Below are 24,881 nucleotides of genomic sequence, written 5' to 3'. Positions count from 1 at the left end.
ATAAAGAAGATGTGGTACATATATACAATGGGATATTACTCAGCCATAAAAAGGAACAAAATTGGGTCATTTGTAGAGATGTGGATGGATCTAGAGACTGTCATACAGAGTGAAGTAAGTCAGAAAGAGAAAAACAAATATGTATATTAACGCATATATGTGGAACCTAGAAAAATGGTACAAATGAACCGGTTTGCAGGGCAGAAATAGAGACACAGATGTAGAAAACAAACGTATGGACACCAAGGGGGGAAAGCGGCGGGAGTGGGGGAGGGTGTGATGAATTGGGAAAGTGGGATTGACATGTATACACTGATATGTATATAATGGATGACTAATAAGAACCTGCTGTATAAAAAAATAAATAAAAATAAAATTCAAAAAAAATTTTTAAAAAACATATACGCTGGAACATGGAAAATCAAGAGGAAAAAATACAGAAATGAACATAAAGGACACATGGGACATGGTGAAAAGTCCAAGAATTAGAGAGGAGATTAAAGCAGAAGCAATTTTTGAAGAAACAGTACTGTCAAAAATTTTCCCAAAAATGACCAAAACACCAAGAAGTACGACGAACTCCAAGAAGAATAAATATAAATAAAACCAGCCCTAAGCACATTATGGTCAAACTACTGAAAAACGAAGAGAAGACCTTAAAGTCGCCCAGAGGTAAAGAGATATATTACCTTTGAAAGAACAACACAAACCATCAGCTGATTTCTCAACAGGAAAAGAAAAAGAAGCAAGGAGATAACGGAATGATACCTTCAAAATGCTAAAAGAAAATAACTCCCAACACAGTCTTCTGTATCCACCAAAAATATACTTCAAAGTTTAAGGCAAAATACACTTAATACAAAAACTGAGAAGATTTGTGATTAGCACAAATGTACTCAAGGAAATACAATTCAAGAGAAAGGAAAATAATCCCCGAAAGAACCACCAAGATACAGAATAGAATGTATAACAATAAAAAGGGTAAATATGTCAGTTATTCTAAGTAAAATTGACTATAAAATAATAGTAACCATGTCATATAGAGTTTAAAATATATCACTAATACCCTTGACATTCATAGCACATAAGGTAGGAAGGGGCTGGTCTACCATTTTTACACTATTCAGAACTACTAAAAGTATTAAGACATATAATACTTAGATAATTATTTGATTAATCAAAAGGAAGGCAAAAAAAGAAAAAAGCTGTAATACTACATTTAATAAGATTTTCTAAGTTACTAGCAATCAGACAAATCAGATTAAACGATACCATTTTTCACATAACAGAATGCAGACATTCAAATGTTTGGTAATATCAAGTCTTGGTGAGTTTGCTGGGAAATTGAAACTCCTACACACTGCTGTGAGGGGAAATTGGCACAGGGAAATTAAATGGCAATGTGGAGCTGCTATCAAAATACAAAGGGCAGGGAATTCCCTGGGGCTCCAGTGATTAGGACTCAGCGCTTTCACACTGCCGTGGCCTCTGGTTCAATCCCTGGTCGGGGAACTAAGATCCCTCAAGTTGCACAGCACGGCCAAAAAAAAAAAAAAAAAATACAAAGTACAAATGCCACATGATCCAGTAATTCTTTGAAGCACCTTCCTTAGAAAAGTATTAACGCACTTTTACAAGATGTGAAACAGGATTTTTTTCTTTTCTTTTTTTTGCTGTACGCGGGCCTCTCACTGTTGTGGCCTCTCCCGTTGCGGAGCACAGGCTCCGGACGCACAGGCTCAGCGACCATGGCTCACGGGCCCAGCCGCTCCGCGGCATGTGGGATCTTCCTGACCGGGGCACAAACCCGTGTCCCCTGCATCGGCAGGCAGACTCTCAACCACTGCGCCACCAGGGAAGCCCCTGAAACAGGATTTTTACTGAAGAAATAAAACAAAAACAAAAAAAATTTTTAAGAAGGTAACTGCTAAATTGACATATTTGTACTTTGGAATATTATGTAGTATTTTATAAGTATTTTAGATATAAATCTATTGTTGAATAAAAGAAGCATATGAAAAAAATTATGTATACTGAATAATAGTTTATATAATTAAATACAAAGAAAAGAAGTCAAGAAAGGAGAAAAAAAGAACAGAAACTGGTAGGACAAATAAATATTAAGATAAGTTTAAAACCAAATATATCAATAATACATCGAACGTGAATAGATCAAATACATAGATAAAAGAAAAGGTTGTCAGACTGTCAGATTAAAAATGAGCAACTTAATCCCAAAGAACATGAGGTTGAGAATAAAAGGATAGAAAAATTATAAATGCCATGCAAACACTGACCAATTGAAAGTGGTATGCCTTGACTACTATAAGACAAAGCAGACTTTAAGGCAGGAAGCATTACTAGACAGACATAAAGAGGGACATTTTATGATGATAAAAGAGTAGATCTAAAGGGAAAATACACGAGGTCTAAATATGTATGAATCTCAGAACATTACCTTAAAATATATATAAAACAAAAAACTGGCAGAAATAAAAGAAGAAATAGAAAAATTCCCATCATGCTTAGAGACTTTAACACATCCTTCTCAGTAACTAACAGAAAAGGCAAATATACCATCAGTAAGGATATAGATTTGAACAAGATGTACAAATGACCCTAATGGACAAATATAGAACAGTGCACTCCTAGTGTCAAATATACATTCTGTTCAAATGCCACACAGAACATTTACCAAACTGTCCAAAATCTGAGTCAAAAACCAAACAAATTTCAAAAGATTTATATAATATAGTTTATGTCCTAGCAAACCACAGTGGAATTAAGTAATAATTAATATCAAAAAGATAACTAAAAAATCCCCATATGTTTAGAAATTAACCAGTACTCTTCTAAATAGTTCGTGGGTTAAATAAGATAATGAATATGAGAATATTTGAAGTGAATGACAATAATTTTTTTTAAACTACATATGCATTTTTGCAGATGAAGAACTAGAGCCACACTTAGAAGAACATTTATGGTCTTAAATGTGCATATTTTAAACAAGAAAGACTAAAAATCAATTATCTCAACACTCACCTTAAGAAGACAGAAAGAGAAAAGGATATCAAGTTAAAGCCAAAGAAAACTGAAGAGAGGAAAAAGTAAAGATAAGATCAGAAATGAATTAAATAAAAAAACATCCATATGAGAGAGTCAAGGAAGCAAAAAGTTGGTTCCTTGAAAGCCCTAATAAAATTAACAAACCCCTGCCAAGATCAAGAAAAATGGCAAAAAAGGAAGAGTTACAAAGGACATCAACTACAGTGTCTACAGACATTAAAATATAAGTGGATATTACTAACTTTATGCTGATAAATTTGAAGTGATAAATAGTCCTTAGAAAAACATAACTTAGCAAAAGCATCAGAAATCTGCATAGGCCTATATCCATTAGAGAAATTGAATATAGCCTGCTTTTTTTCATAGAGCAATATATTATATAAACATTTCCTTATGTCACTTGTTCAGTTATAGAGGACATTATTTATAGCAGTTAGTTAAGATTGGGGTTTCATTTAAGCTTTATTAATTCTTAACCATGTGACCTTTAATAAATTATTACAACCTTTTTATGCCACAATTTTTTTAAAATACTCACCCCAGCGATGGGATATTTCATTTACTTAGTACAATCTGTGGATCTAAGAAATGTTGATAAGGATAGCAATGAGTATGTTTTAATGACTGCATAGTAGCCTATTGTCCCCTCTTATAAACACTATAAGAAAATCCTGCTTATCTTTATACGTATCCCTAATTACTTCAGGATAAAATCCTGGAAGTGAAATTGATGGACCAAAAGAGATTCATGATGCACAGGGCCCATTGTCCAGAAAACCTAAATCAGCTTACACTTCCAAAAACAGTATAAAAATGCTCATTTCCCTACACTCTTGTCCACTTTGATATTTTCCTTTTATAGTTTTGCCAATTTGGCAGGACAAAGTGGCAGTTCAGTATTATATGTATTTTGCATTTTATTTACTATTAAACATGTAATTTGGCTTTCATAAACTGCCTTTTCCTGTCTTTCACCAGAGCAGAAGAGAGGGAGGAAAACTGGCAAATCACAAAGTCCTGGTGGTCAAGGGCCCCAAGGCAAATACACATTGGTTTGCAAACTGGCCCCAGCATGCAGAGGGCGAGCAGAGACTGAAGAGGCACAGCATTCCAGAGTGGTGGGGGCAGGTTTATACAGCAAGGGGACTTACTCATGAGAGTTCTCTTGGGCGGCCGCATAACTAGTAGACCTCTGTACTGCCCGCCAGAAAGTTTATATGGAATTCCTGGGGTTCGATCGCGTACACCATCCAGATGGTCTCAGCAACACATTGCTCTCCCAAGCCTACAGCCTTGAAAACGCTCCCACATGGGAACGGAGGGCGGAACATACATTCCAAGGACAGGGGAGGGAGGAGGAGCCTCTGACTGCCCAGGTATAGCTCACAAGTCAACCAGCGGTCACGTCCTCTCTATTACCTTCTCCAAATAATATGACCTGAAAATTGTTTAGCTAGTCTTCCCTTCCTGGGGACCCAAAACTTGTTTGCCCATGGGCCTTCTTCTTGATGGCCCTTCTTTCCTCCATTTTCCTTCTGGGATATTGTATTTTTTCATATTGATTTATAAAAGCTCTTTATAGAGTTTGTGGTTTACCTTTTAATTCTGCTTAGGTTTTATTTACTTTCATTCTCATTTAACAGTGAAAGTATTAAGGCTATGAATTTGTCTCTGACTGCAGTTTCGCTCATATCCTACGGTTCTTACAGGGAGTTTTCTCATCAACATTATCTTCTCAATTTTTGCATCTGCAATTTGTTTTTCATAGTGTCTGGATTTAGTACATAAATATAAGAAAAAACAAAATCAGGACAGCACAATTACCATTCACATTATCTGTGAGGTTTTGATTCTTTAATAATAATAGGATATTAAACAAAGCACATAAAAACCATACTATGAGGATATTCTCAATTAGAGTGGTTGGGCTTCTTCCCAATTCAAAGGTTAAAAAAAAAATACAGGAGCAGGGAGAAAATATAAATTCTAAAAGCAAAAATTATACATATTCACTGGCAGAAGTTGTATGTAGTTGAAATGATATCGCACCCATTATCAAATAATGTTTTAACATACCAGATGTAATCTATAATGCTTAGGTCTCAGGAAGTGAGACAATTCAATGCCAGGCTGTGGACAGACACCAGCTGTAGTTGAGTCTTTAGCAATCTCAAGTGAAAAATATGTCACCACAGCAAACTTCCCTGGGGTCTGTTTTACTGAAACCAGAAATCACTTCCATGATTAACAGTGTATGTAGCATTGTTTATATTGTAGCACTGACAGTTTAAAAACTGTTGACATTTCCAAAAGAGCCATCTGATGAGAGACTTTGAAATTATTTCAATTGAGGACAGCCACGGCTTCTTGTTAAATTAAGCTCCTGTTAGATGCCTAGAGACATAGGACATGAGGAAGCCCAGAACAAGGCCCTATCCAATAAGATACAGTATAATGGGCTATGAGAGCTTGGAAAAGCAAAGTAACAAAAGATGGGTAAAATATACAACTGTAAAAGGGAAACTGACTTTAGCCTCTATTTTGGCACATGTGCCCCTGTTCCTGTCAAAGCATAATTATAAGAATCTGGGGCACAGGCGCTCTCTTTTTTTTTTTTTATAAATTTATTTACTTATTAATTTGGCTGCATTGGGTGTTCGTTGCTACACACGGGCTTTCTCTAGTTGTGGCGAGCAGGGGCTACTCTTTGTTGCCGTGCACAGGCTTCTCATTGCAGTGGCTTCTCTTGTTGCAGAGCTCGGGCTCTAGGCGCACGGGTTCAGTAGTTGTGGTGCACGGGCTTGGTTGCTCCGTGGCATGTGGGATTTTCGTGGACCAGAGATCAAGCCCGTGTCCCCTGCATTGGCATGTGGATTCTTAACCACTGCGCCACCAGGGAAGTCCTGGACCTTTTTCAAATGCCACACACTTAGAGGATTTCTTGATATCAGCATTTGGCAAACTGATCTCTCATAGAATCCTTATAACCCAAGACACATTTAACGCTAGTCTGGGAAACGATTTGGAATCTCTTTGTAAATATGCTTACTGACATGCATACAATATATTGCCAAGTAGTGTGACACTATATATAAGATAGTAACAATTGTGTTATTATGTATTTTATATATTTCTTATTTATATAGGAAATATAAAGATATGTAAAATGCACTTATATAGTATAGATTTTATTATATATACAGTTGATCTTCATTATTCTTGGATTTCATGTTTGCAATTCTGTCTATTTGCCAAAATTTATTTGTAACCCCAAAATCAATCCTCATGGCACCCTTGCAGTCTCATTCATTGACATTTGAAAAGCAGGGAAAATTTTGAGTTGCCCAATGCCCTCTTTCTCAGCTGAAGTTGAACAAGGCAACATTCTACCTTCTTGTTTCAGCTCTCCTACTTAAACAAATGTCCTTTTCATGGTTTATTTAGTGCCACATTTCTCACATTTTTATGCTTTTAGTTGGTGGTCCTACACGAGCCCCAAGCATAGCACTGAAGTGCCGTCCAGTTTCCTAAGTGCAAGAAGGCTCTGATGTGGCTGACAGAGAAAATACGTGTGTTAGATAAGCTTCGTTCAGGCATGAGTTATAGTGCTGCTAGCTATGAGTTCAATATTAATAAATCAATAATGATATTAAATAAAATGTCTTTAGGGCTTCCCTGGTGGCGCAATGGTTGAGAGTCCACCTGCCGATGCAGGGGACACGTGTTCATGCCCCGGTCCGGGAAGATCCCACATGCCGCGGAGCGGCTGGGCCCGTGAGCCATGGCCTCTGAGCCTGCGCGTCCGGAGCCTGTGCTCCGCGACGGGAGAGGCCACAACGGTGAAAGGCCCGCGTACCGCAAAAAAATAAATAAAATAAAATAAAATAAAGTGTCTTTAAATAGAAACACACATAAAACAACTGGTTATATATTGACCAGTTAACAAAAATGTTGTGACCAAAGGCTCTCAGGAACCTAACCCTGTACTTCCCTTAGGAGCAATTATGCAGTATTCACTAATTCAGTGTTTGAGGCAAACTTATAGAAGATACAAGAATGGATGATATACATAAATGAGTCAAAGAAACTTTAGGAACTTTAATTTCTTTTAAGCTAGAGAAACTAGCCTGAATAAGGGACATCTCTGGGGACTTTCCTGGTGTGTGGTGGTCAAGAATCTGCCTGCCAATGCGGGGGACACAGGGTCAAGTCCTGGTCTGGGAAGATCCCACATGCCATGAAGCAACTAAGCCTGTGCACCACAACTACTGAACCCCGCGTGCCTAGAGCCCTGCTCCACAACAGGAGAAGCCACCACAATGAAAGCCTGCACACCGCGACGAAGACCCAATGCAGCCAAAAATTAATTAATTAATTAATTAATTAATTAATTATTTTAAAAAAGAGAGAGACATCTCTGGTAGCCATTTATTTATTCAATCAATGAATGTATACTGAGTTCTTCTATGTGCTGGGCACAAAGTGGTACAGAAAGATATTGTCCTGACTTTCTGGAAGTTTGTGTTCTAGAAAGGGAGGGCCACCACTCATATATGTTGTATAGTGCACAACCTGACTGCGGAATACAGATGTAACCAAATAATCACATTAATAAATTAATGGCCACAAACTTGGATCAGTAAGAACATGGTTCGCTTACAGAAAAGACACCCAACTTAGATGGAAGGTGATGGAGAGAATATTCCAGTCAGAAAACATGGCCTGGGCAAAGGTCTGTAGCAGGAGGGATCGTGACATTCTGTAGAAACTGAGAGAACATTATGCCTGAAGCAAAAGAAAGAAAAGAAAAATGTTCCAAAATAAAGCTAAAGAGAGAGGCAGGGGGTGAACCATCCAAGGCCTTAGAAGCCAAGCTAAAAAAAAAATGTTCGTTTTATTCCGAGTGCAATGGGAAAACTAACGAGAGGTGATTATTTACCTTATAAAGATCACTTTGGCTGCAGTGCAAAGATGGCAGAAGTGGGTGGTCTAAATCAATGTGTGTGGGACCTCCCTGGTGGTCCAGCAGTTAAGACTCCACACTCCCAACGCAGATGGTCCAGGTCCGATCCCTGGTCAGGGAACTAGATCTCGAATGTCGCAACAAAGATTCTGTGTGCTGCAACTAAGACCTGGCACAGCCAAATAAATAAATACTAAAAAAAAAAAAAAAAAGAAAGAAAATAATTCTATACACATTACTCTACACCTTCCCTTTTTCTCTTAACACAAAGCATGGACATATCAGCCAGTGATAAAGGTCAAATTTCTTCATTCTAATATTTTTGTGCATATATATATGTATACTTTTATATAGCTGGAATAGTATGCATGTTATTTTTTTCACTTCTGGGTCTTCCATTTTACCACAAGCAAATTAAAACTTCAATGCCTCGGTTTCCTCACCTGTAAAATGAAGTTAATTTTGTGAGCATTTACTGAGTTAGTGTATATAATATATTTATAACTACACCAGACATACTAAATACTATTAATTGTTATTATTGTAAGGAAAAATTGGCAAAGACTCTCTAGGCGTGCAGGCTTCAGTAGTTGTGGCACGTGGGCTCAGTAGTTGTGGCCCATGGGCTTCGTTGCTCTGCAGCATGTGGGATCCTCCCAGACCAGGGATCGAACCGTGTTCCCTGCATTGGCAGGTGGATTCTTAACCACTGAGCCACCGGGAAGTCCCCAATAGACCTTTTTTGAATCTCTTTGTAGATTCATTCCAGCATTCCTTATTTGCCTATATAATATGTGGTTCTTTGAATTTTCCTTTGAACCAACTGTAATATCTTACTGGTTCTCTTATTAACTAATGAGCTAAATAAAATCTTGATACACATTTCATTTTATATTTGTACAGAATCATGATTCCACTTTTTTTTGAAGTACCTTCAACACTATAATTAGTAGTCTTTTTTAAAAAAGAAAAACCATTGTCAAAATGGGTTTTTATGTCAAATGTTTATGCCCACTTTTTCTAAACAACACAAGGATATTCTCACACATGTAAAGGTACAGACACATATAAAAAACATGTAACACACATACTTTCATTATTAAAAGTGCTTGAAGAAATCAGCATACTGAAGCATAAATCAACATTAAGAACTCTAGAAGAGGGACTTCTCTGGTGATGCAGTGGTTGACAATCTGCCTGCCAACGTAGGGGACACGGGTTCGATCTCTGGTCCAGGAAGATCCCACATGCCACAGAGCAACTAAGCCCATGAGCCACAACTACTGAGCCCACGTGCCACAACTACTGAAGCCTGTGCGCCTAGAGCCTGAGCTCCACAACAAGAGAAGCCCCTGCTCGCCGCAACTAGAGAAAGCCCACACGCAGCAACAAAGACCCAACACAGCCAAAATAAATAACAAAAAAAATTTTTAAAGGAACTCTAGAAGAGCAAAGAAGTTTAACACTGAAATTCCTTAAATTTAAATCATAAATAAATACAGCTCTGGGTTTGTAGCAAATGTATTTTACTGTTTAAAACTTGCAAAATGAATTAATGTGATTTTGACTCAGCGTTGTCTGAGCACTAACAAATTCATAAATAAGCCACAACAACCATGCCAAGAATATTTCTTGAATGAAAGGTAAATAGCTACAAGACCTTTGGCTGGTACCATGAAAAATGAAGTACAGGTAATTAGCATAGCAGTGACTTACTAATCCTGCTGTTGGAAAGCATGGTAAGCATTTCCAACATGTACGCCCATATCATGTACGCCCATATTTCCACTTAAAAAAGAAAAGATGTAGCACACTTAAATGTGCAACTCTTGAAATGAATTAATAATTTCCGACTTATATGGGTACCACTATAAGTAACCTCAAGGAATCCATATCATTTCCACCCAGAATGTTTACTTCTTGTAAAGAAAGACAAGTCTTTCCCCCACAAGGTCAAATCACTACTTTTTATGGAATGTCAGCTAAATGCTAACCAGATATCAAGGCTTCTAAAAAGTTTACATGCCTCTAGACCAAATGTCCCCTAATTTTGTCTTAAAGGACCAGACAGTAAATATTTTTGACTTTGCAGACCACAGGGTCTCTGTCAGAGTATTCATAGTTGTACAAAATACTGACAGTATATCAACAAATGGGTATGGCTGGGTTCCAATTAAATTTATTTACCAAAACAGGCAGAGAGCCAGACTTGGCCCTAGGGACACAGTGTGTTGACCCCCTTGCTCTAGACCTTTCCTCTCGAACTCACAGTTAGTGCAAAACAAAGACTGAGGAGAGGGGCATAAATATTCCTGTCGCCTCCGCACGCACTGTCAGGTCCCTATTTTCCCAGATGAATCAGAGCTCAGGGTCCTTGTGTCTCCCTAGAACTGTTCTCTAAATAGCACAGTAGCCCCTCAGGCAAGCAGCGGAGAATCTCTCCTTTGTCTTGCTTATTAGTAACCCAGATTGTTCTTCCGAGTCAGTGAAGAAGTGGAGATGCAGAGAACATTTTCAGAGAAATCTTCTGTAATATGTGACTCAATCTCACTTCAAAGGGATCCTCTTCTGGCTCAGAGAAAGGCCTTCCTTCTAACCTGAAACACCACTTCTTTCTCAAAGGAAATTAAGTACCAGAGTGTCTTAGCCTGCCATCTTGTGGCGAATTGGAGTATTTCCAAAGGGAAATCCTTGGACCAAGACAAGGGCAACAAGATATTGAAAACAGTTCCCTTTAGCTCAGTTTCTGGAAAAGAATCCGAAAAGGAATACATATAAATATATATATACATACATATAACTAAATCACTCCTGTGCTGTACACTAGAAACTAACACAACATTGTAAATCAACTATACTTCAATTAAAAACAAAAAAGACAGGGGCAACGAGGTGACATGCCTGCTTCATAACAGCCACTCTGTAACATGTGCTAGACATGCGGCTATACAGGGAACCAAAAGAGCCACAGTCTCTTGTCCTCAAGGAGCTTACGGTCTGTAAGACAGCAGATAAATACTAATTTTTAAATTGCACAAACATATGTAAAATTACAACCAAGAAAAATGGTCTGAAGGAGCCTTACACAGGTGCTCTGAAAGTAAATAAAAGGGATTCGACCGAGGCAGGGAAGGTGGAGAAGCTTCCCTGAGGATGGGATGATTAACTCAAAGTGAGTAGGGATTTACCAGGCAAAAAAGTGAGGGAAGATGACTTCAGAGAAAGGGAACAGTGTCTGTAAAAGCTCTGTAGCAGGAGGAAAGCAGGGGGGACTCTGGTCTGAGATAAGGCCAGGGAGGTAAAGAGGGGCCAGCTTATGCAGGCCCTCAGAAACCATGAAAATGAGGGGGGGGAGTTTTTTATCTTATAAGCAGAGTGAAACCATAAAATGGTTTTAAACAAGGAGGCATGACAAAATCAGATTTACGTTTCACAACGATTACACTGTGTTATCAGTCAGGGTCCAATCAGGAAACAGAAACTACACAGTAATTTGAAGAGGGAAAGTTTAATATCAGGAATTATTAACTATTTAACAGGAGGTCAGAGAAATGAGGGACTGGGCTGTAAGACAGGAAGAGAATTCTAAAAAATACAGGTGTAGCAGCTACAAGGAAGAGCCACACCCCAAGGGAGGGCCTCCCACTCCCAGGGCTGAGACCCAGACCTTGTTGGAGAGGGAACCTCTGTGGCTCCCTGGATGGCAGAGAAGCTGCAGAGCTGGAAACCCGTCACCATCCCCCTCTAGGGTGCCAAGGGAAGCCGTTCAAAGGGCAGGAACTCTCTGGAGGCACACTGCTATGAAGCCACCCAACGGGGGCACCACGAGAAGTTTCTGGCTGCTGGGTGCTCCTGGACACTGTGCACTACAGGAGCTGGGCCCAGGATCCTGGGGCTGGAGAAGCCGTGCACACCGCGGAACCTGCAGAGTGCAGGACATCCCAAGGAGGAAAAAAAACTCCTTCCTCCTACAGTGTCTCTCTAGTGCCCTCTACTGACAAAGTTTAGCATCACGCCAGCCCGCAAAGGAAAAATATTTAAAGGACCCAGCAGAGCAGGCAATGCAAGTGGATTTGAAGCTGAGAGGCTATAAATTGATAACCAGAACATGTGGTGAGCCTTCTAAAAGAGGAGCAACCAGACCAGTTAGGAGGTACTTAAGCAGTCCAGGAGAGAGAAGAGAAAGTGGTAATAATCTATAAGGTGCTGGACAAAATACACTTGCAAGTCCCCCATGGGCTACAGGAAAGACACCAAAAAAGCACAGTTTATGTCCTTGTGCTCAATGGGCTTGCAGAAGTGCTGCCTCAGAAATCATGGCTAAGAGAACGAGGAGGGTCAGCTGGCAGGGGTCCCAGGACAAGACATGGGCAGCAGCAGCCATACTGAGGCAACTCTTTCTATACAAAAGGCACAGGAGTAGTATTGTTCCCAAGAGACAGACTTGCCAGGCTTAACAAACAATCAAAGCTGCACCCAATCCATGTAAATACTACCACAGCCGGGCTTGCAAGAGCAGGCCTTTCGGGTCTCATAAGTTACTAGAGAAGAGTGAGCATGACTTGTGACAAACCATCCGCTCCCATTTTAAAAAAGCTTTTAAATGAGTGGTCTTTTTTAACAGCCAGCAAGCCTGACTTTCTGGTCTTTCATACAGATCTTGAATCTACCCACTGTATGAAGATCATCAGGGGGGCAGGGACCAGGGGAGGGGGGTAAAGTGCCGCAGCTTGTCTGTAAGGAGTCACCCCCTCATTTTTCCAAACCATTAACATCGCCAAGTAGTAGAACTTGAGTACCCACTGGGAAGCGAAGGTTGAGGTAAATTTCTCAACAGCTAAAGTTTACTAAACACAAAGATAAACAACTGTGTATAATGGATCCCTCTGGGCGGTGAGACTGAGGATGGGGAGGGGAGTGGGGCAGTGATTTTGAAATAAACCCTTCTACGTGGTTTGATATTTTTTTAACCAGGCGTGAGAGGAAAGTGGAGAGAAGCTTTCCAGTGGATAAGAGAAAGTTGTTAGATTATGACATTGGACTGGAATTGTAATTACTCAAAGATTACTCTTGAGTCTGAAAGTGACCAGAGGACTTCTTATCTGAGAGTGGCTAAAGAAGTTATAGGATACGCCTGAGCTAATCAGTGGGGAAAGAACAGTTTCCCTCTGCTGGCTCCCCTTTGATTCCAGCTCTCAACACAACTGCACCCCTAGCGTTGAGAAAGAATTATGTAGAATAAAGCTCTGCTTGTTCAGTGGAACTAGGATTTGGACACGTCTGAATTTAGGGGTAGCCTTGGTTCCTGAGATAGAGATCAGCAAGGTCTTTTATTCCAGGAAAGTTTTGCTTGCTTCTTGCAGTTCAATTTTGATAATGCTGCAGCATCAAACCAAAACTCTTCCTGTTTCGGAGGCGTGAATCAATATATCAAAATATTTTGAAGCATGAATCAGTCATGAAACAGACCATCCTGGTGCATTTGCAAAGAAGGACTCAGCTAAAAACTTCTTGAATCCATCATCCTGCCCATAAAGAAAATATAAAAGGGCAAGAGTAAAGTTTGGAAGGGAATTGGAGGATTTCTTCAGAGAGCCTTGCTGATCCTCCAACCAGAGGTGGTGGGTGTGAGAGCCCTGCCTTTCTAACTTCAAGCTTAGCAAGGGGACCTCTGCAAGACCACCCAAAGAGCTTACACTTCAGGAGTCCCAGTGGATCGCTGTCTACTCCCACCTGGGAAATCTGGAGAGCACTGGTGCCTTCCACAGGTGGCTGGTTCTTTTTCTTGTGGTCTTTCAGAGGTTCCTCCTGCAATGCCTCTCCTCCAGCAAATCCCTGACTACACCCCACCACCCTCCGCAACTTCCGCATCTAATCGTACAGCTCTAGGCCCTCTGCTGAGGTCTCCTCACCTCTGAGCAATGCCCTTAAGGAGAGTTCTTTTCCAAGTGACCTCCGCGCCAGCTCCCTACCACAGACCCACATGGCGCAGAGAAAACTCACTCATCATTGCCCTTCTCTCATTATAACAACGTGTTCATAATCTAATTCCACCCAGGGAAAGAAAGTGCACTTGTCTCACCCTCAAAGCTCTGAATTAACAGCTTGGACACCAGCCATTAATAACAATTCAACGAGAGAATATTGGTACTCCGACTGCAAAGAGACCAAAACACACACACACACACACACACACAATTTAGATTTCTGGCTTGCATGGGTGGGGCTACAAAATATTCCACCCTATGTACATAACTATATTTTAATTAACCAATTCCCTATTTGTTAGACGGTTCGATTGCTACCAACTTATTTTATTAACGCAATTCCTGGAAAACAAAATGCCGAGTCACGTGGGACTCCAGGCAGGCGCAGAGCTGGGATTCTAACGCACCAGAAGGGAAACGCCATGCCCAGCAGGCCTCGGCGCTTGCGCACTGGAGCCGACCCTTCACTGTCGCGCTTGCCGCGCGCATGTATCACCCAGGCAGTGCTTTTTTACATCCATCTTCCCGGCTCCCGTAGGCCTTCTTCCAGAAATTCAGCTTTCACTCCTCCTGCTTCCTAGAGGATCCCGTTTCCAGACGGTTAGGGGTGGCTTCTGAAACCGCCCAGTCCTGGAGAGCACGCCCCCTACGTCCTGCCCTAATGGAAGCGTGCGCTCACCATCCAATCTGGGGGACCGGGCGGGGCCCCGGGGAGGGAGGAACCCTATCAGAGTCGAGGCCCCGCCCCTTTCGCAGCACCTGTTGGGACGGGGGCGTGGTATTGTACTGAAAGCTTTGTGAGCGTTAAAGGAAGTACTAAAAGTTCCTGACGCTTATAGAGCATAAATAAGTTGTAGCTGTTGTTACTACCTCCATGGCTACTCATTTTCCTTCCAGCGTCAGTAGTAGTTTATTTCCACCTCTCCCAAGATTCCTCTTGCGCGCTCGATCATCTTTCACCTTCTCAAGAACTTCTAACCAGCTGTCACTCCTGTGGCCTTCACTTTATAGTTTTCCAACTGGACCTTCTCCTTCAGCCCGTTTTCCCATCATTTATACACAAATATCCTGTTCTCTTAGCTCCTCACTGCTGTATCTACCTCTCCTTTGTCGCTCTTCCTGTCTATTGAAAACCAAAGTTACCCCGTCGGTCCCTTCTTCGTCCCTCCAAGCCCATCTACTTCACTGGAATCTGGCTGCTTCTACTCACTCCACTAAAACTGTCCTCAGCAAGGTCTTCAGTGGCCATATCATTAAATCCAAGGGACATTTCCGTGCTGCGTTCCCTACAGCACCTGACACATCTGCCTGTATTCGCTGTAAACCCCTTTGCTGCTCCCTCTGCTATCCATAGCTCTCACACTCCTGAGAGGTTTTTCTGCCCCTCTGATCACTCTTTATCTGCCACGGGTTTGTCTTCCTTGCCCTGCCTCCCTCTGCTGCTTCCCAGGTCACACTAGTCCTCTGTGTCACTTTCCACACTCCCATGGGTGAGCTGTCTCATGTCATTGTTTTGCTGTGCCAATGACTCCCAAATCCATACCTCTAGCCCACATCTTTCTTCTGAGCTTCAGACTCCTGGCTATCCCAAAGGAACTTCTGACTTAGCACCTCCAAAACGTATCTTTTCCAGAAAACCTGCTTCAACTTCACATCTTTTCCTGTGTTCCTCTTCTCGGTGGATGGCATCATCTGCTGCCTCAAGCCGGGAATCGAGGCGCTACCTAGACTCCTCCCTCTCCTCCACGCCCAGTTGTGGATCAGTTTCCTTAGGAAACAGACGCTGAGACATATGTGCAAGTGGTTTGGGGGTATAGGAGTGCCTTCAGAAACAGCACCTGTGAGGGCTGAAGGAGGGAGGATCCGAGGAGGGAGTTGAACTGTTCACGGTAGCCTCAGCCAATCCTGTGGTGAGCTCTGGACCTGGAATGGCCCTTCAAAACTGTTCCAGACTTAGGCAAGGGGTGGAACACATATCCCCCAATCAATCTGTCACTGGATGTGGTGGGCTGCTCTCAGGAGGGAGTGTGACCTTAGGTGAGGTGGTCTCCTTGCTGAGGGTAATTCCTGTGGAGGGATTAGGCTGACTGCCATCAGCCATCAAAACTCCCAGCACCCTGGAGGAATGAATGCCCCGTCTTAAAGAGGGAACCTGGGCATCACACCACAGTACCCACTAGACCCCTCACACTCGAGTTAGTCATCAACCGTTTTACCTATTTCTGCACTTTAATATTCAAATCAGATCCCACCTCCTTCACACTACTCTCTTTACTATTCAAAAAAATATCTGAGAGTCTAAATGTATCAGGCACTCTGGCAAGGACAGAACGACGGGTCAAGCAGACACCATTCCAGCTTTTAAGATGCTTAAGGTCTAGTTGGGAAGCAAATAAATATATACTTTAAAACTGTAAGTGTTCTGAAGAAAAACTAAAAGTGCAGAATGCTATGATATCTTATAACAAGGGAGGCTTGCCCAGCCTGGGAGTGGGGTGGAGTCTGGGAAAGCTTCCCTGAAGAAGTGTCATTTGAGCTGGAATCGGAAAGATGAGTGGGCATTAATTAGCAGGTGTGTACTTGGTTGTTGGGGTGGGTAGGGTGGGAGAGATGTGGACTGGCTAAGGAGACTGCCTGTGCAAAGGTCCTGAGACAGGTGGAACAAGGTGTTGGAGGACCCACAAAAATGCCAGCACATCTCAGCATGTCTGGTATGCAGAAACTGAGGGGGAGTAGTAGTAAGAGATCATCTGAAGAGGCAGGCAGGAGCCAGGTCCCACAGAGCTAAATATTTGGATCTTTTTCCCTAAAAGTAATGAAAGCCACTGAACAATTTTAATATTTATGTAGTATAATGATATACCTTAGGCAGAATATTCAACTACCCTCAATCAATGCAGATAAAATGGATCATATAGATATACGAAATAGTTAAAACCTAAATTCTGCTAATCTTTTTAAAAATTTTAATTTATATATTTAGTTTTGGCTGCGTTGGGTCTTCGTTGCTGCACGCAGGCTTTCTCTAGTTGCGGCGAGCGGGGGCTAATCTTCGTTGTGGTGCACGGGCTTCTCATTGTGGCGGCTTCTCTTGTTGCAGAGCACAGGCTCTAGGCGCACGGGCTTCAGTAGTTGTGGCACACGGGCTCAGGAGTTGTGGCTCACGGGCTTCAGTAGTTGTGGCTCGTGGGCTCTAGAGCGCAGGCTCAGTAGTTGTGGCACATGGGCTTAGTCGCTCTGCGGCCTGTGGGATCTTCCCAGACCGGGGTTCGAACCCATGTTCCCCTGCGTTGGCAGGCAGATTCTTAACCACTGTGCCACCAGGGAAGCCCAATTCTGCTAATCTTCAGTGCTGGGGGCAAAAAAAAAAAAAAGTTTTTTAGTGCGGTACTATTATTACCACAATAGCCTGCTTCTCTACCTCTGATGGCTACTCATGGTTCCTCTGAAAAATAACACCTAGCTGCTACTGACTGCGTACTAAGTGCCAGCATGTTAAGTGCTTTGCATAAATTACCTGACTTAATAAAACACCTTTACAAAGTGGGTACAATTTAGAAACTGAGATACGGAGAGTGCAATTCGCCCAAGTTCTTACAGTCAGTATGTAAATGGCAGCGTAAGACATGAAGCCCGATGTCCAGCTATAAAGCTAAAGCTCTTGACTGCTGCACTCAATACCCCATTTAAGCGTTGGGAACCACCTAACTGCACCTGACTTTGAGTATTTCCCCACTGCCCTCAACTCCTCCCATCATGCCCTGCTCGTGACCTCAGACCCCTTTTGTAAATCAGTGTCAACCTGACTCCCGGTCAGGTTTGGAACACACACACCCTTAGATACCACACAACAAACCACAGGCTAGAAGGGCACTCGTAGAACCAGAGCACTTTCTCCCCGTGATTCCACCCAGTGCTGACTTATTCTCCCTTTACCAGCCCATGATTTTCCTACCACAATCTTCTGGCAGCTAAACCTACCAGTTTTAACAAATACTTGTTAGAGGAATGCAAACTCACCAGAATATGATCCAAAGAAAAACAAGGAGGCAAGTCTACTGTAATCTTCTCCTAAGATTATTATGATTGTTTTATCATCCTGTTTGTGATTTTTACATTAAAGCTCACCTTCTATTTCTAATCAAGAGCTGGAATGTTCCAATTTGCAGGCTTATAAACAATTGTGAAAATATCCACTAGATGTCAGCCTTGAGCTGCAATGGGGTTCCTGGGATGTGGCAAAGGACTAAACTATTAAGGAGAGCATAGAACGGAAAGTGTTTGGAGTTTGGATGATTTTTCCTTTGCACTGTGAACTAAGACAGGAACTCTAGTTAGCTTTTTTTGTTTTTTATTTTTGGCTGCATTGGGTCTTCGTTGCTGCACGCAGGCTTTTCTCTAGTTGTGGCGGGCAGGGGCTACTCTTCATTACGGTGCACAGGCTTATTGCGGTGGCTTCTCTTGTGGAGCACGTGCTTTAGGCACGTGGCACGTGGGCTCAGTAATTGTGGCTCGCGGGCTCTAGAGCGCAGGCTCGGTAGTTGTGGTGCACGGGCTTAGTTGCTCCGCGGCATGTGGGATCTTCCCGGACCAGTGCTCGAACCCGTGTCCCCTGCATTGGCAGGCGGATCTTAACCACTGCACCACCACCAGGGAAGTCCCTAGTTAGCTTTTTGTATGAACACAATGGTTTGACTTTTCAACAAGTATAAACAGATCAATAAATTACATCTTGTCACTCTGCTCAACAAGCTTAATATGCCCCCTTCTCCTTCAGAGTAAAAATCACACTCCTTACCACAGCCTATGTAACACCCCACTGGTCTCACTCTTCCATCCTCACCCACTTCAGCCACACTGTCCTCTGAACACACCTGAAATTCTTTTCCCAGAAATTCTTGCATTAGATTCAGGACACTGACTGTGGCCACCTTCTCAAGAGAGGCTTTCCTGGACACGCTTTGTAAAACAGCACCCATCGGGCACCACCCCACCCATAATGTCCCACCTCCTTACCCTGACTTATTTTTTCCTAACACTTTTCACCGCCTAACATATTACATTTACTTACTTATCATTAGTCTCCCTCTGGAATGTTAGTTTAGCTCTCTTTGAAAGCAGGAACTTTTTGTCTTGTTCACTGCTTTTTTTCCCCAGAGCCTAGAAAAGTGCCAGGCTTATAGGAGATGCTCAATAAATACCAAATAAATAAATGACCTTAATTCAAAAATATTAAGAAAAGATGTCATACTTCAAAGAATCATTTGTTTTCATTCAGTAACTACTTAGTAAATACCTAATATAAAGAAAGCACTGAATTATGGGAGGTACAAGATAAGATATTATCTTATTGGTGGGAAATAGTCTCTTGCTCTTAACTCATAAAATCCCAGTAAGCAGGCACGAACAATGTTTTAAGAGGCTTTACAAAAAGAATAATATGAATATGACAATCATGGCTGCACATTGTAAGAAACTACGGAACAACAAAAATGTGATGCATGCATTCATCTCTAGGCACTTCATTCACTACCCTACCTCAAAACAGAAGAGGGTTCAATTCTTAAACCCTTTGAAAATGTTTCTGCACAGTAGGGGCCTTTCTTTGCGGAAATCCCCTGCATTTGAAACCCATTTATTTTGCTTTGTCCTCAAGGACAATGGAGACCACCCATTTACCTTTATTCCTCAGCGTGTACTATTTCAAGGTGTTCCTGGCTTTGATCTTTAATTTGTAGCTGAGAGAGTTGTTTTTTTGCCCAGAAGACTCACGACTAAGTTTCATGATTTCCATGTCCATTCTCTGCATTCCTATATCGTCTGCCCCTGGGGAAAAAAATGTAATAATCATTGCCTTTTCGGCACAAAATTTTGAGAGAAAGTCAAGAAACATAATCCACCATATGTATATGTGGCCTCCATCAAACCATAGGAGTAAATTCAGGCCCCTTTGGTCCCTATAACCAATGATTTAGTCTCTCTCCGGCCCCTCTACCCTCACAGATGCTGTCATTCTGGAGACGAAAAACAAGGAGAGAGATGTTGAAGTAGATTATCACTGGAAGATGATTATTTAAGAATATGGGAGAATAACTAGTAAATCTTAAGTGATTTTACTCTCCAACACAGGTTTGCCTGTAACGTTGGTGATTTTTTATGTGAGACAGATGTATGAGTTTCAGGTAGAGAACATTTGGGTGCACTCTCCTCATGCATCCACAACCTATGGTTTAATAGGATATTTTCTCTCCTCTTGAAGAAAATTTAGTCCTATTTCTTAACAGTTGACAAGCATACGAATGTTTCCCTCTGAAATCTTCTCCGTTGCTTCGAACCAGAGCCAAGCACATCCCGTGCATAATTCTGCTAATTTATTTCTTCTCCTTACAGAAACTTTCCAAATAAATGTGGCCACTTGAAAGGTACTAATACAATTAAAGTGAAAGACTCATTTCAATGGATTTTATTTTACCCTAAAACAACATATCTACATAACCACAGTCTGAGAATTTGAAACTTATTCAGATAAAAGGCCTAATGAGACTGATAAGTTGTGAATATTAGCCCATGAGATTATACGGGTAACTTGGCTGCTTTGTAATATTATGCTGTAGGCAAACTTTAGCCATTAAGTAATACCTTAATGGACTAACAGCAAGAGACTGAACGAAACCCTCCAGACTGTGGTGCTCATTGTAGTTCTAAATTTAAGGTTAGAATATTTAGTCCTTCTCTTATCCTAAAGTGAATTGTATCAGGGAGGTCTGGAAACCAGACAGTGTTTAACAGAGAATTCTTGCCCTTACGAAGATAATAGACTGCCTAAGGTCAGTTAATAGACTGACCAGGAGAAAGTTCTTGAAATAAGAGCCCACGAAGAATTGTTCAGAAGAAAAGCTGAATTTACAAGTTAGCCAACTTCTTTACCCATTCCTTTCTTGAAAGATCTTTATCCACTGTTTCTTTCAAAGTCAAACTGCCAGAACTTTCTCATGAAAACCCACAATTTCACTTACCTGTGCTTCGTCTAACAAGTGTTTCTCCAGCCCTCTCCTTCGGTCTGGGACCTGTAGTATCTACTTGCCTGCCCTCCTCGTGGTCCTCAATTTAGTGTGTCCAAAATAGGCCTCAGTGGTAGTGGCTACCTTCCGTGGGCTAGGTTTAACTCTGCACATGAGGCGACAGCACAAGCCAGGCTATGGCTTCAAATCAGACCCTTCGTTCTGGGATGGTGGGTTTTCTGGGTCAGGAGCCCCAGCCTCCCTGCCTCCCATCTCCTTACTACCTGCCCACCTGAGCCAGGGGGCGGAGGGGGTCCCTCCATATCCCCTGCTCCCCCTGGCTGAGTATGTGAGGCTGGCCTGTGGGCTTCATTGCTAGCTGATAAAATGGACCCTGCTTCTGCTCCACAAACCTTGCTCTCTCTACTGCCACACAAAGTATGCAGGTCCCCAGGGACACAGCAGGGTCTCTCTCTCTCTCTCTCTCTCTCTCTCTCTCTCTCTCTCTCTCTCTCTCTCTCTCGTCTTAGGTCTAAGCCACATTCTCCAACAGAATCCACCAGATGCTCTGCATTTGGGGGAAGTATTAGACATTTGCCCAGCCAGTAATAAGATGACACCTTGGTCTCCATTTTGCTGGTGATCCTTAAACGAACTCTTCCATCAGCCAGAACCTTGGAAAAGAAGAAAAATGGGTTGCATCAAAGCCCATCTTGAACCCCTAATACATCTGTGATGCCATGACTCAGATCTCATGTGACAGACACCAAGGGATGAGGTTTGAAACCAAAGCACCCATGATGAGATCGAGGCTCTTACTGTAGCCCCAGCAGCTGAGTAGCTACATGAACCTGGGTGACTGGCCTTGGCCAAGGTACCAGGTTACAGCAGCTTTTACTGTAGTGTCAGCTGCAATACCAAGCACAGCTTTGGCTAGAACCCTTGGGAGCCAAACAACCGCTGAGATTATAAAAAGAGAAATAAACAAATCAAAAGCATCCATTCTAAGATCAAGGGCAGCTTTTCTTTGGACCATACAATGAGCAAGCAAAAATCTGGCCTTGAACAAAGATACTGATGGGAGAGAAGCTCTCACAATGGCCTTACATCTGAAAGGCAATGCTGCTTCCCAAGAACTTTGGAGTCCTGGTGGAGAGGGCAAGGCACTTGCTAGAACCAGGAAAGGATCACTCCAAATGAGGCTTTCTTCAAGCATGGGTGAGAGCCACAATGGCTAGACTAGGCAGACCTCTAGTGTGGGAGCTTCTGGAGTGTATGCATGGCTCCCCTTTGTTTCTCAGGTTATGCAAGGGACCGGCAACAGAGGCTGTCAGAGCAGAGAGTGAGAGGGGCAGCAGGAGAGTACCGTGTAAGAGTCCCCAGACAGGATACCACATTTCCTGTCTCAGTGAACAGCAGGACCACTCACCCAAGTCAGAAACCTGGCTATCATTTGATCCCTGTCACAAGCCACATCTAAGTTTATCCCGTGCAGAGCTCTGTTAATGCTTGAGGTCAGGTGCTATTCTCAGCTGGAAAAATGTAAGGGGCCTAGTAACTGGTCTCACTGCCCCTGCTGCTAACAGAACATCCTTCCACAAACATCAGTCAGGGCACTCCACAGCTTTCGATCTCAATGGCTCTCTATGGCCTTTGACATAAAACCCAAAACATCTTCATACAACCTCTCCAGCTGCATCCTGCCTTGAATTCTGTTACTTAGCTGACACTTGATTGGTCTTCAAATGCCAAGTGAAGCACCATTTTCTCTAGCTTTCCCTGACACCCCCTCCCCAGCTTGTTAGACGCTCTTCCTCTATGCTCCCATCATCCTTTCTTAGACATGAGGCTCCAATCACATTATGCAGTGATGTTGGATTACATGTCTGTCTTCTCCACCAGAGGAAAAGCTCCTTAAGTGCAGGGTCCATATTTTTCATATTTTTCATATCATGATACCTAATGATGCCTAGCACTTGGGAGGCTCCCAAGTGCTGGGGACCCAAAGATGAATAGAATAAGAGTTCCTGCCCCTGAGCAGCACAGTCTAGTCTAGAAGACAATCACACAAATGAACTAAAATGTAATGATAAGTGGTATGACTGACATATAATCTAAATTCTATATCAACATCTTCCATCTCTACAGTTCCATCATATTATACACATCACTAGTCACGTTGCTGAATTTTGGCTTGACGGACTCCTAGAAACAGTGAGTCTGAGATCAGGGCTGGGAAGGGGAAAGGAAGAAAAGGGGAGAGGGGGAAGGGGAAGAAACAAGGACCATGTTCTATTCATCTTTGAATTCTCAGTGCCTCACACAGAATCTGGCAGATCAAAGGTGCTACGTATATTGACTATATGGAATTAATCACACCCTTCCTAAGGGGTGGGAGGTAACCAAGGAAAGATAAAAGAAGGAAATGGACATTATCACTGAACTTGAAACTCATCTCCCAAACCACACGAGAGACCCAACGGCATGAGCAAAGGCATCAAGTGGCAGAGCAGTCTAGGACAGCCCCTGACAAGCACAGCTGAGTTTAGGAAGATGCCCAGAGTAAATTCAAAGCCTGAGGATGTTCTGCCACTCCAAGCTATTCTCTTGGGGATCCTTGGATGTCCTAAGAGACTCACAGTGAAGAGCTAGTTATCCTAGATCTCCTATCCACCCAAGAAATACACTGAAGGATTCTGACTTGCTAAGGACAGCTATAAATCCTCAGAAATCACATAACTCAGAAGTGGTCACAAGAATGACACACAAAACTCAGCACTAAGGCTTATTCATTTTTCATTCACTACAGACCAGATACTAGCATGCCCCAAATTCCAACAGAACTGAGGATGAGACCACAGTGGTCATTCTCCCTAGTCTTGACTCAGATACGCCACAGCAATTATTTGGGGATTGTAACCTATAATATTTTTAGTAGGGTTCAATAAAAGCTATAGAAAACATGTCTCAGAAGAAAAACAGGGCCAATAATTTCATGTTTGGGGACTGTAGAGTTAACAGTGATTCTGTGAAATATTTTACATAACATGACCCATGCTCTCAAGCTGATAGAATCACAGTGAACTTCAGACTGTTCTGAACCAAACCCTTATACGTACATGGAAGGTAAACAATAAAGTCAAAATGAAATACTGTAGTTTGGTTTGTATTTTTAATTTATGAAAACCTGTTCAAGGGAGTTTACACACACCACAAATACGCTCTCAACAAGCTGAATTTTCATGCTCCTCTTATCACTATTCACATTGGGCCCTTTTCTCTAACCTATGGCCCAGAACCAGGCCACCATAGACCCTGAGAGGAAAGCCTCTGGATCCATCATGTGCAGGAGACAGAGTTGCACTTTCCTCTTCTCGTCTGTCTATTCTATAGTAGAGCCTGAGAGTGGGCTCCATGCCCTGGGTGTCTATGGATGTCGCATTGTTCTGCCTCACAGAAAGAAAAGGGGAGAAATCCTGCTAATGGTTTTATTTCAATAAACTGTTTAAAATCTAACATATAATTTCAAAAACACAGAAGAGTAAAATGAGGAGAAAATCTGTGTTGTCTGAAACTTTAAAAATAGAGAATGTTGACTATATTCCTTGCATTAAATGAAGATGTATGATTCTGCAGCCTATAATAAAGACATTCTTTACGTCAAGAGAATGGGGTGAAAGGAGAAAAAAATCATGAATGTGGAATTGAGGAACGCTCTAAACATGGGGGGAAATGTTGAGAGACAGAAGTGACACGGAGGGGAAAATCCTAGTACCAAGAAAGCAGTGTAAGTTACAATGAACCTCTGGGAACATGAAATTGTTCAGAGTCTACCATGATGAAGAGCTGGCCAGGCTATAATGC

The 24,881-nt window shown here is 42.0% G+C and overlaps 1 long non-coding RNA gene across 1 annotated transcript; it reads right to left on the bottom strand.

Annotated features, from left to right (window-relative positions):
• Positions 1-844: 844 nt before the first annotated feature.
• Positions 845-15,236, bottom strand: LOC125964657 (uncharacterized). The gene is made up of 3 exons (XR_007477892.1): positions 14,424-15,236; positions 8,006-8,222; positions 845-1,880 (listed from the first exon to the last, which is right to left on the bottom strand). It is a non-coding gene; the product is annotated as an uncharacterized LOC125964657 (long non-coding RNA).
• Between the last annotated feature and the right edge of the window lie 9,645 nt (positions 15,237-24,881).

Source organism: Orcinus orca, chromosome 6 (assembly GCF_937001465.1).
Source record: "Orcinus orca chromosome 6, mOrcOrc1.1, whole genome shotgun sequence".
Lineage (NCBI taxonomy): Eukaryota > Metazoa > Chordata > Mammalia > Artiodactyla > Delphinidae > Orcinus > Orcinus orca.
Note: the sequence above shows the minus strand (reverse complement) of the source record. Positions and strands in the feature narration are given on the sequence as shown.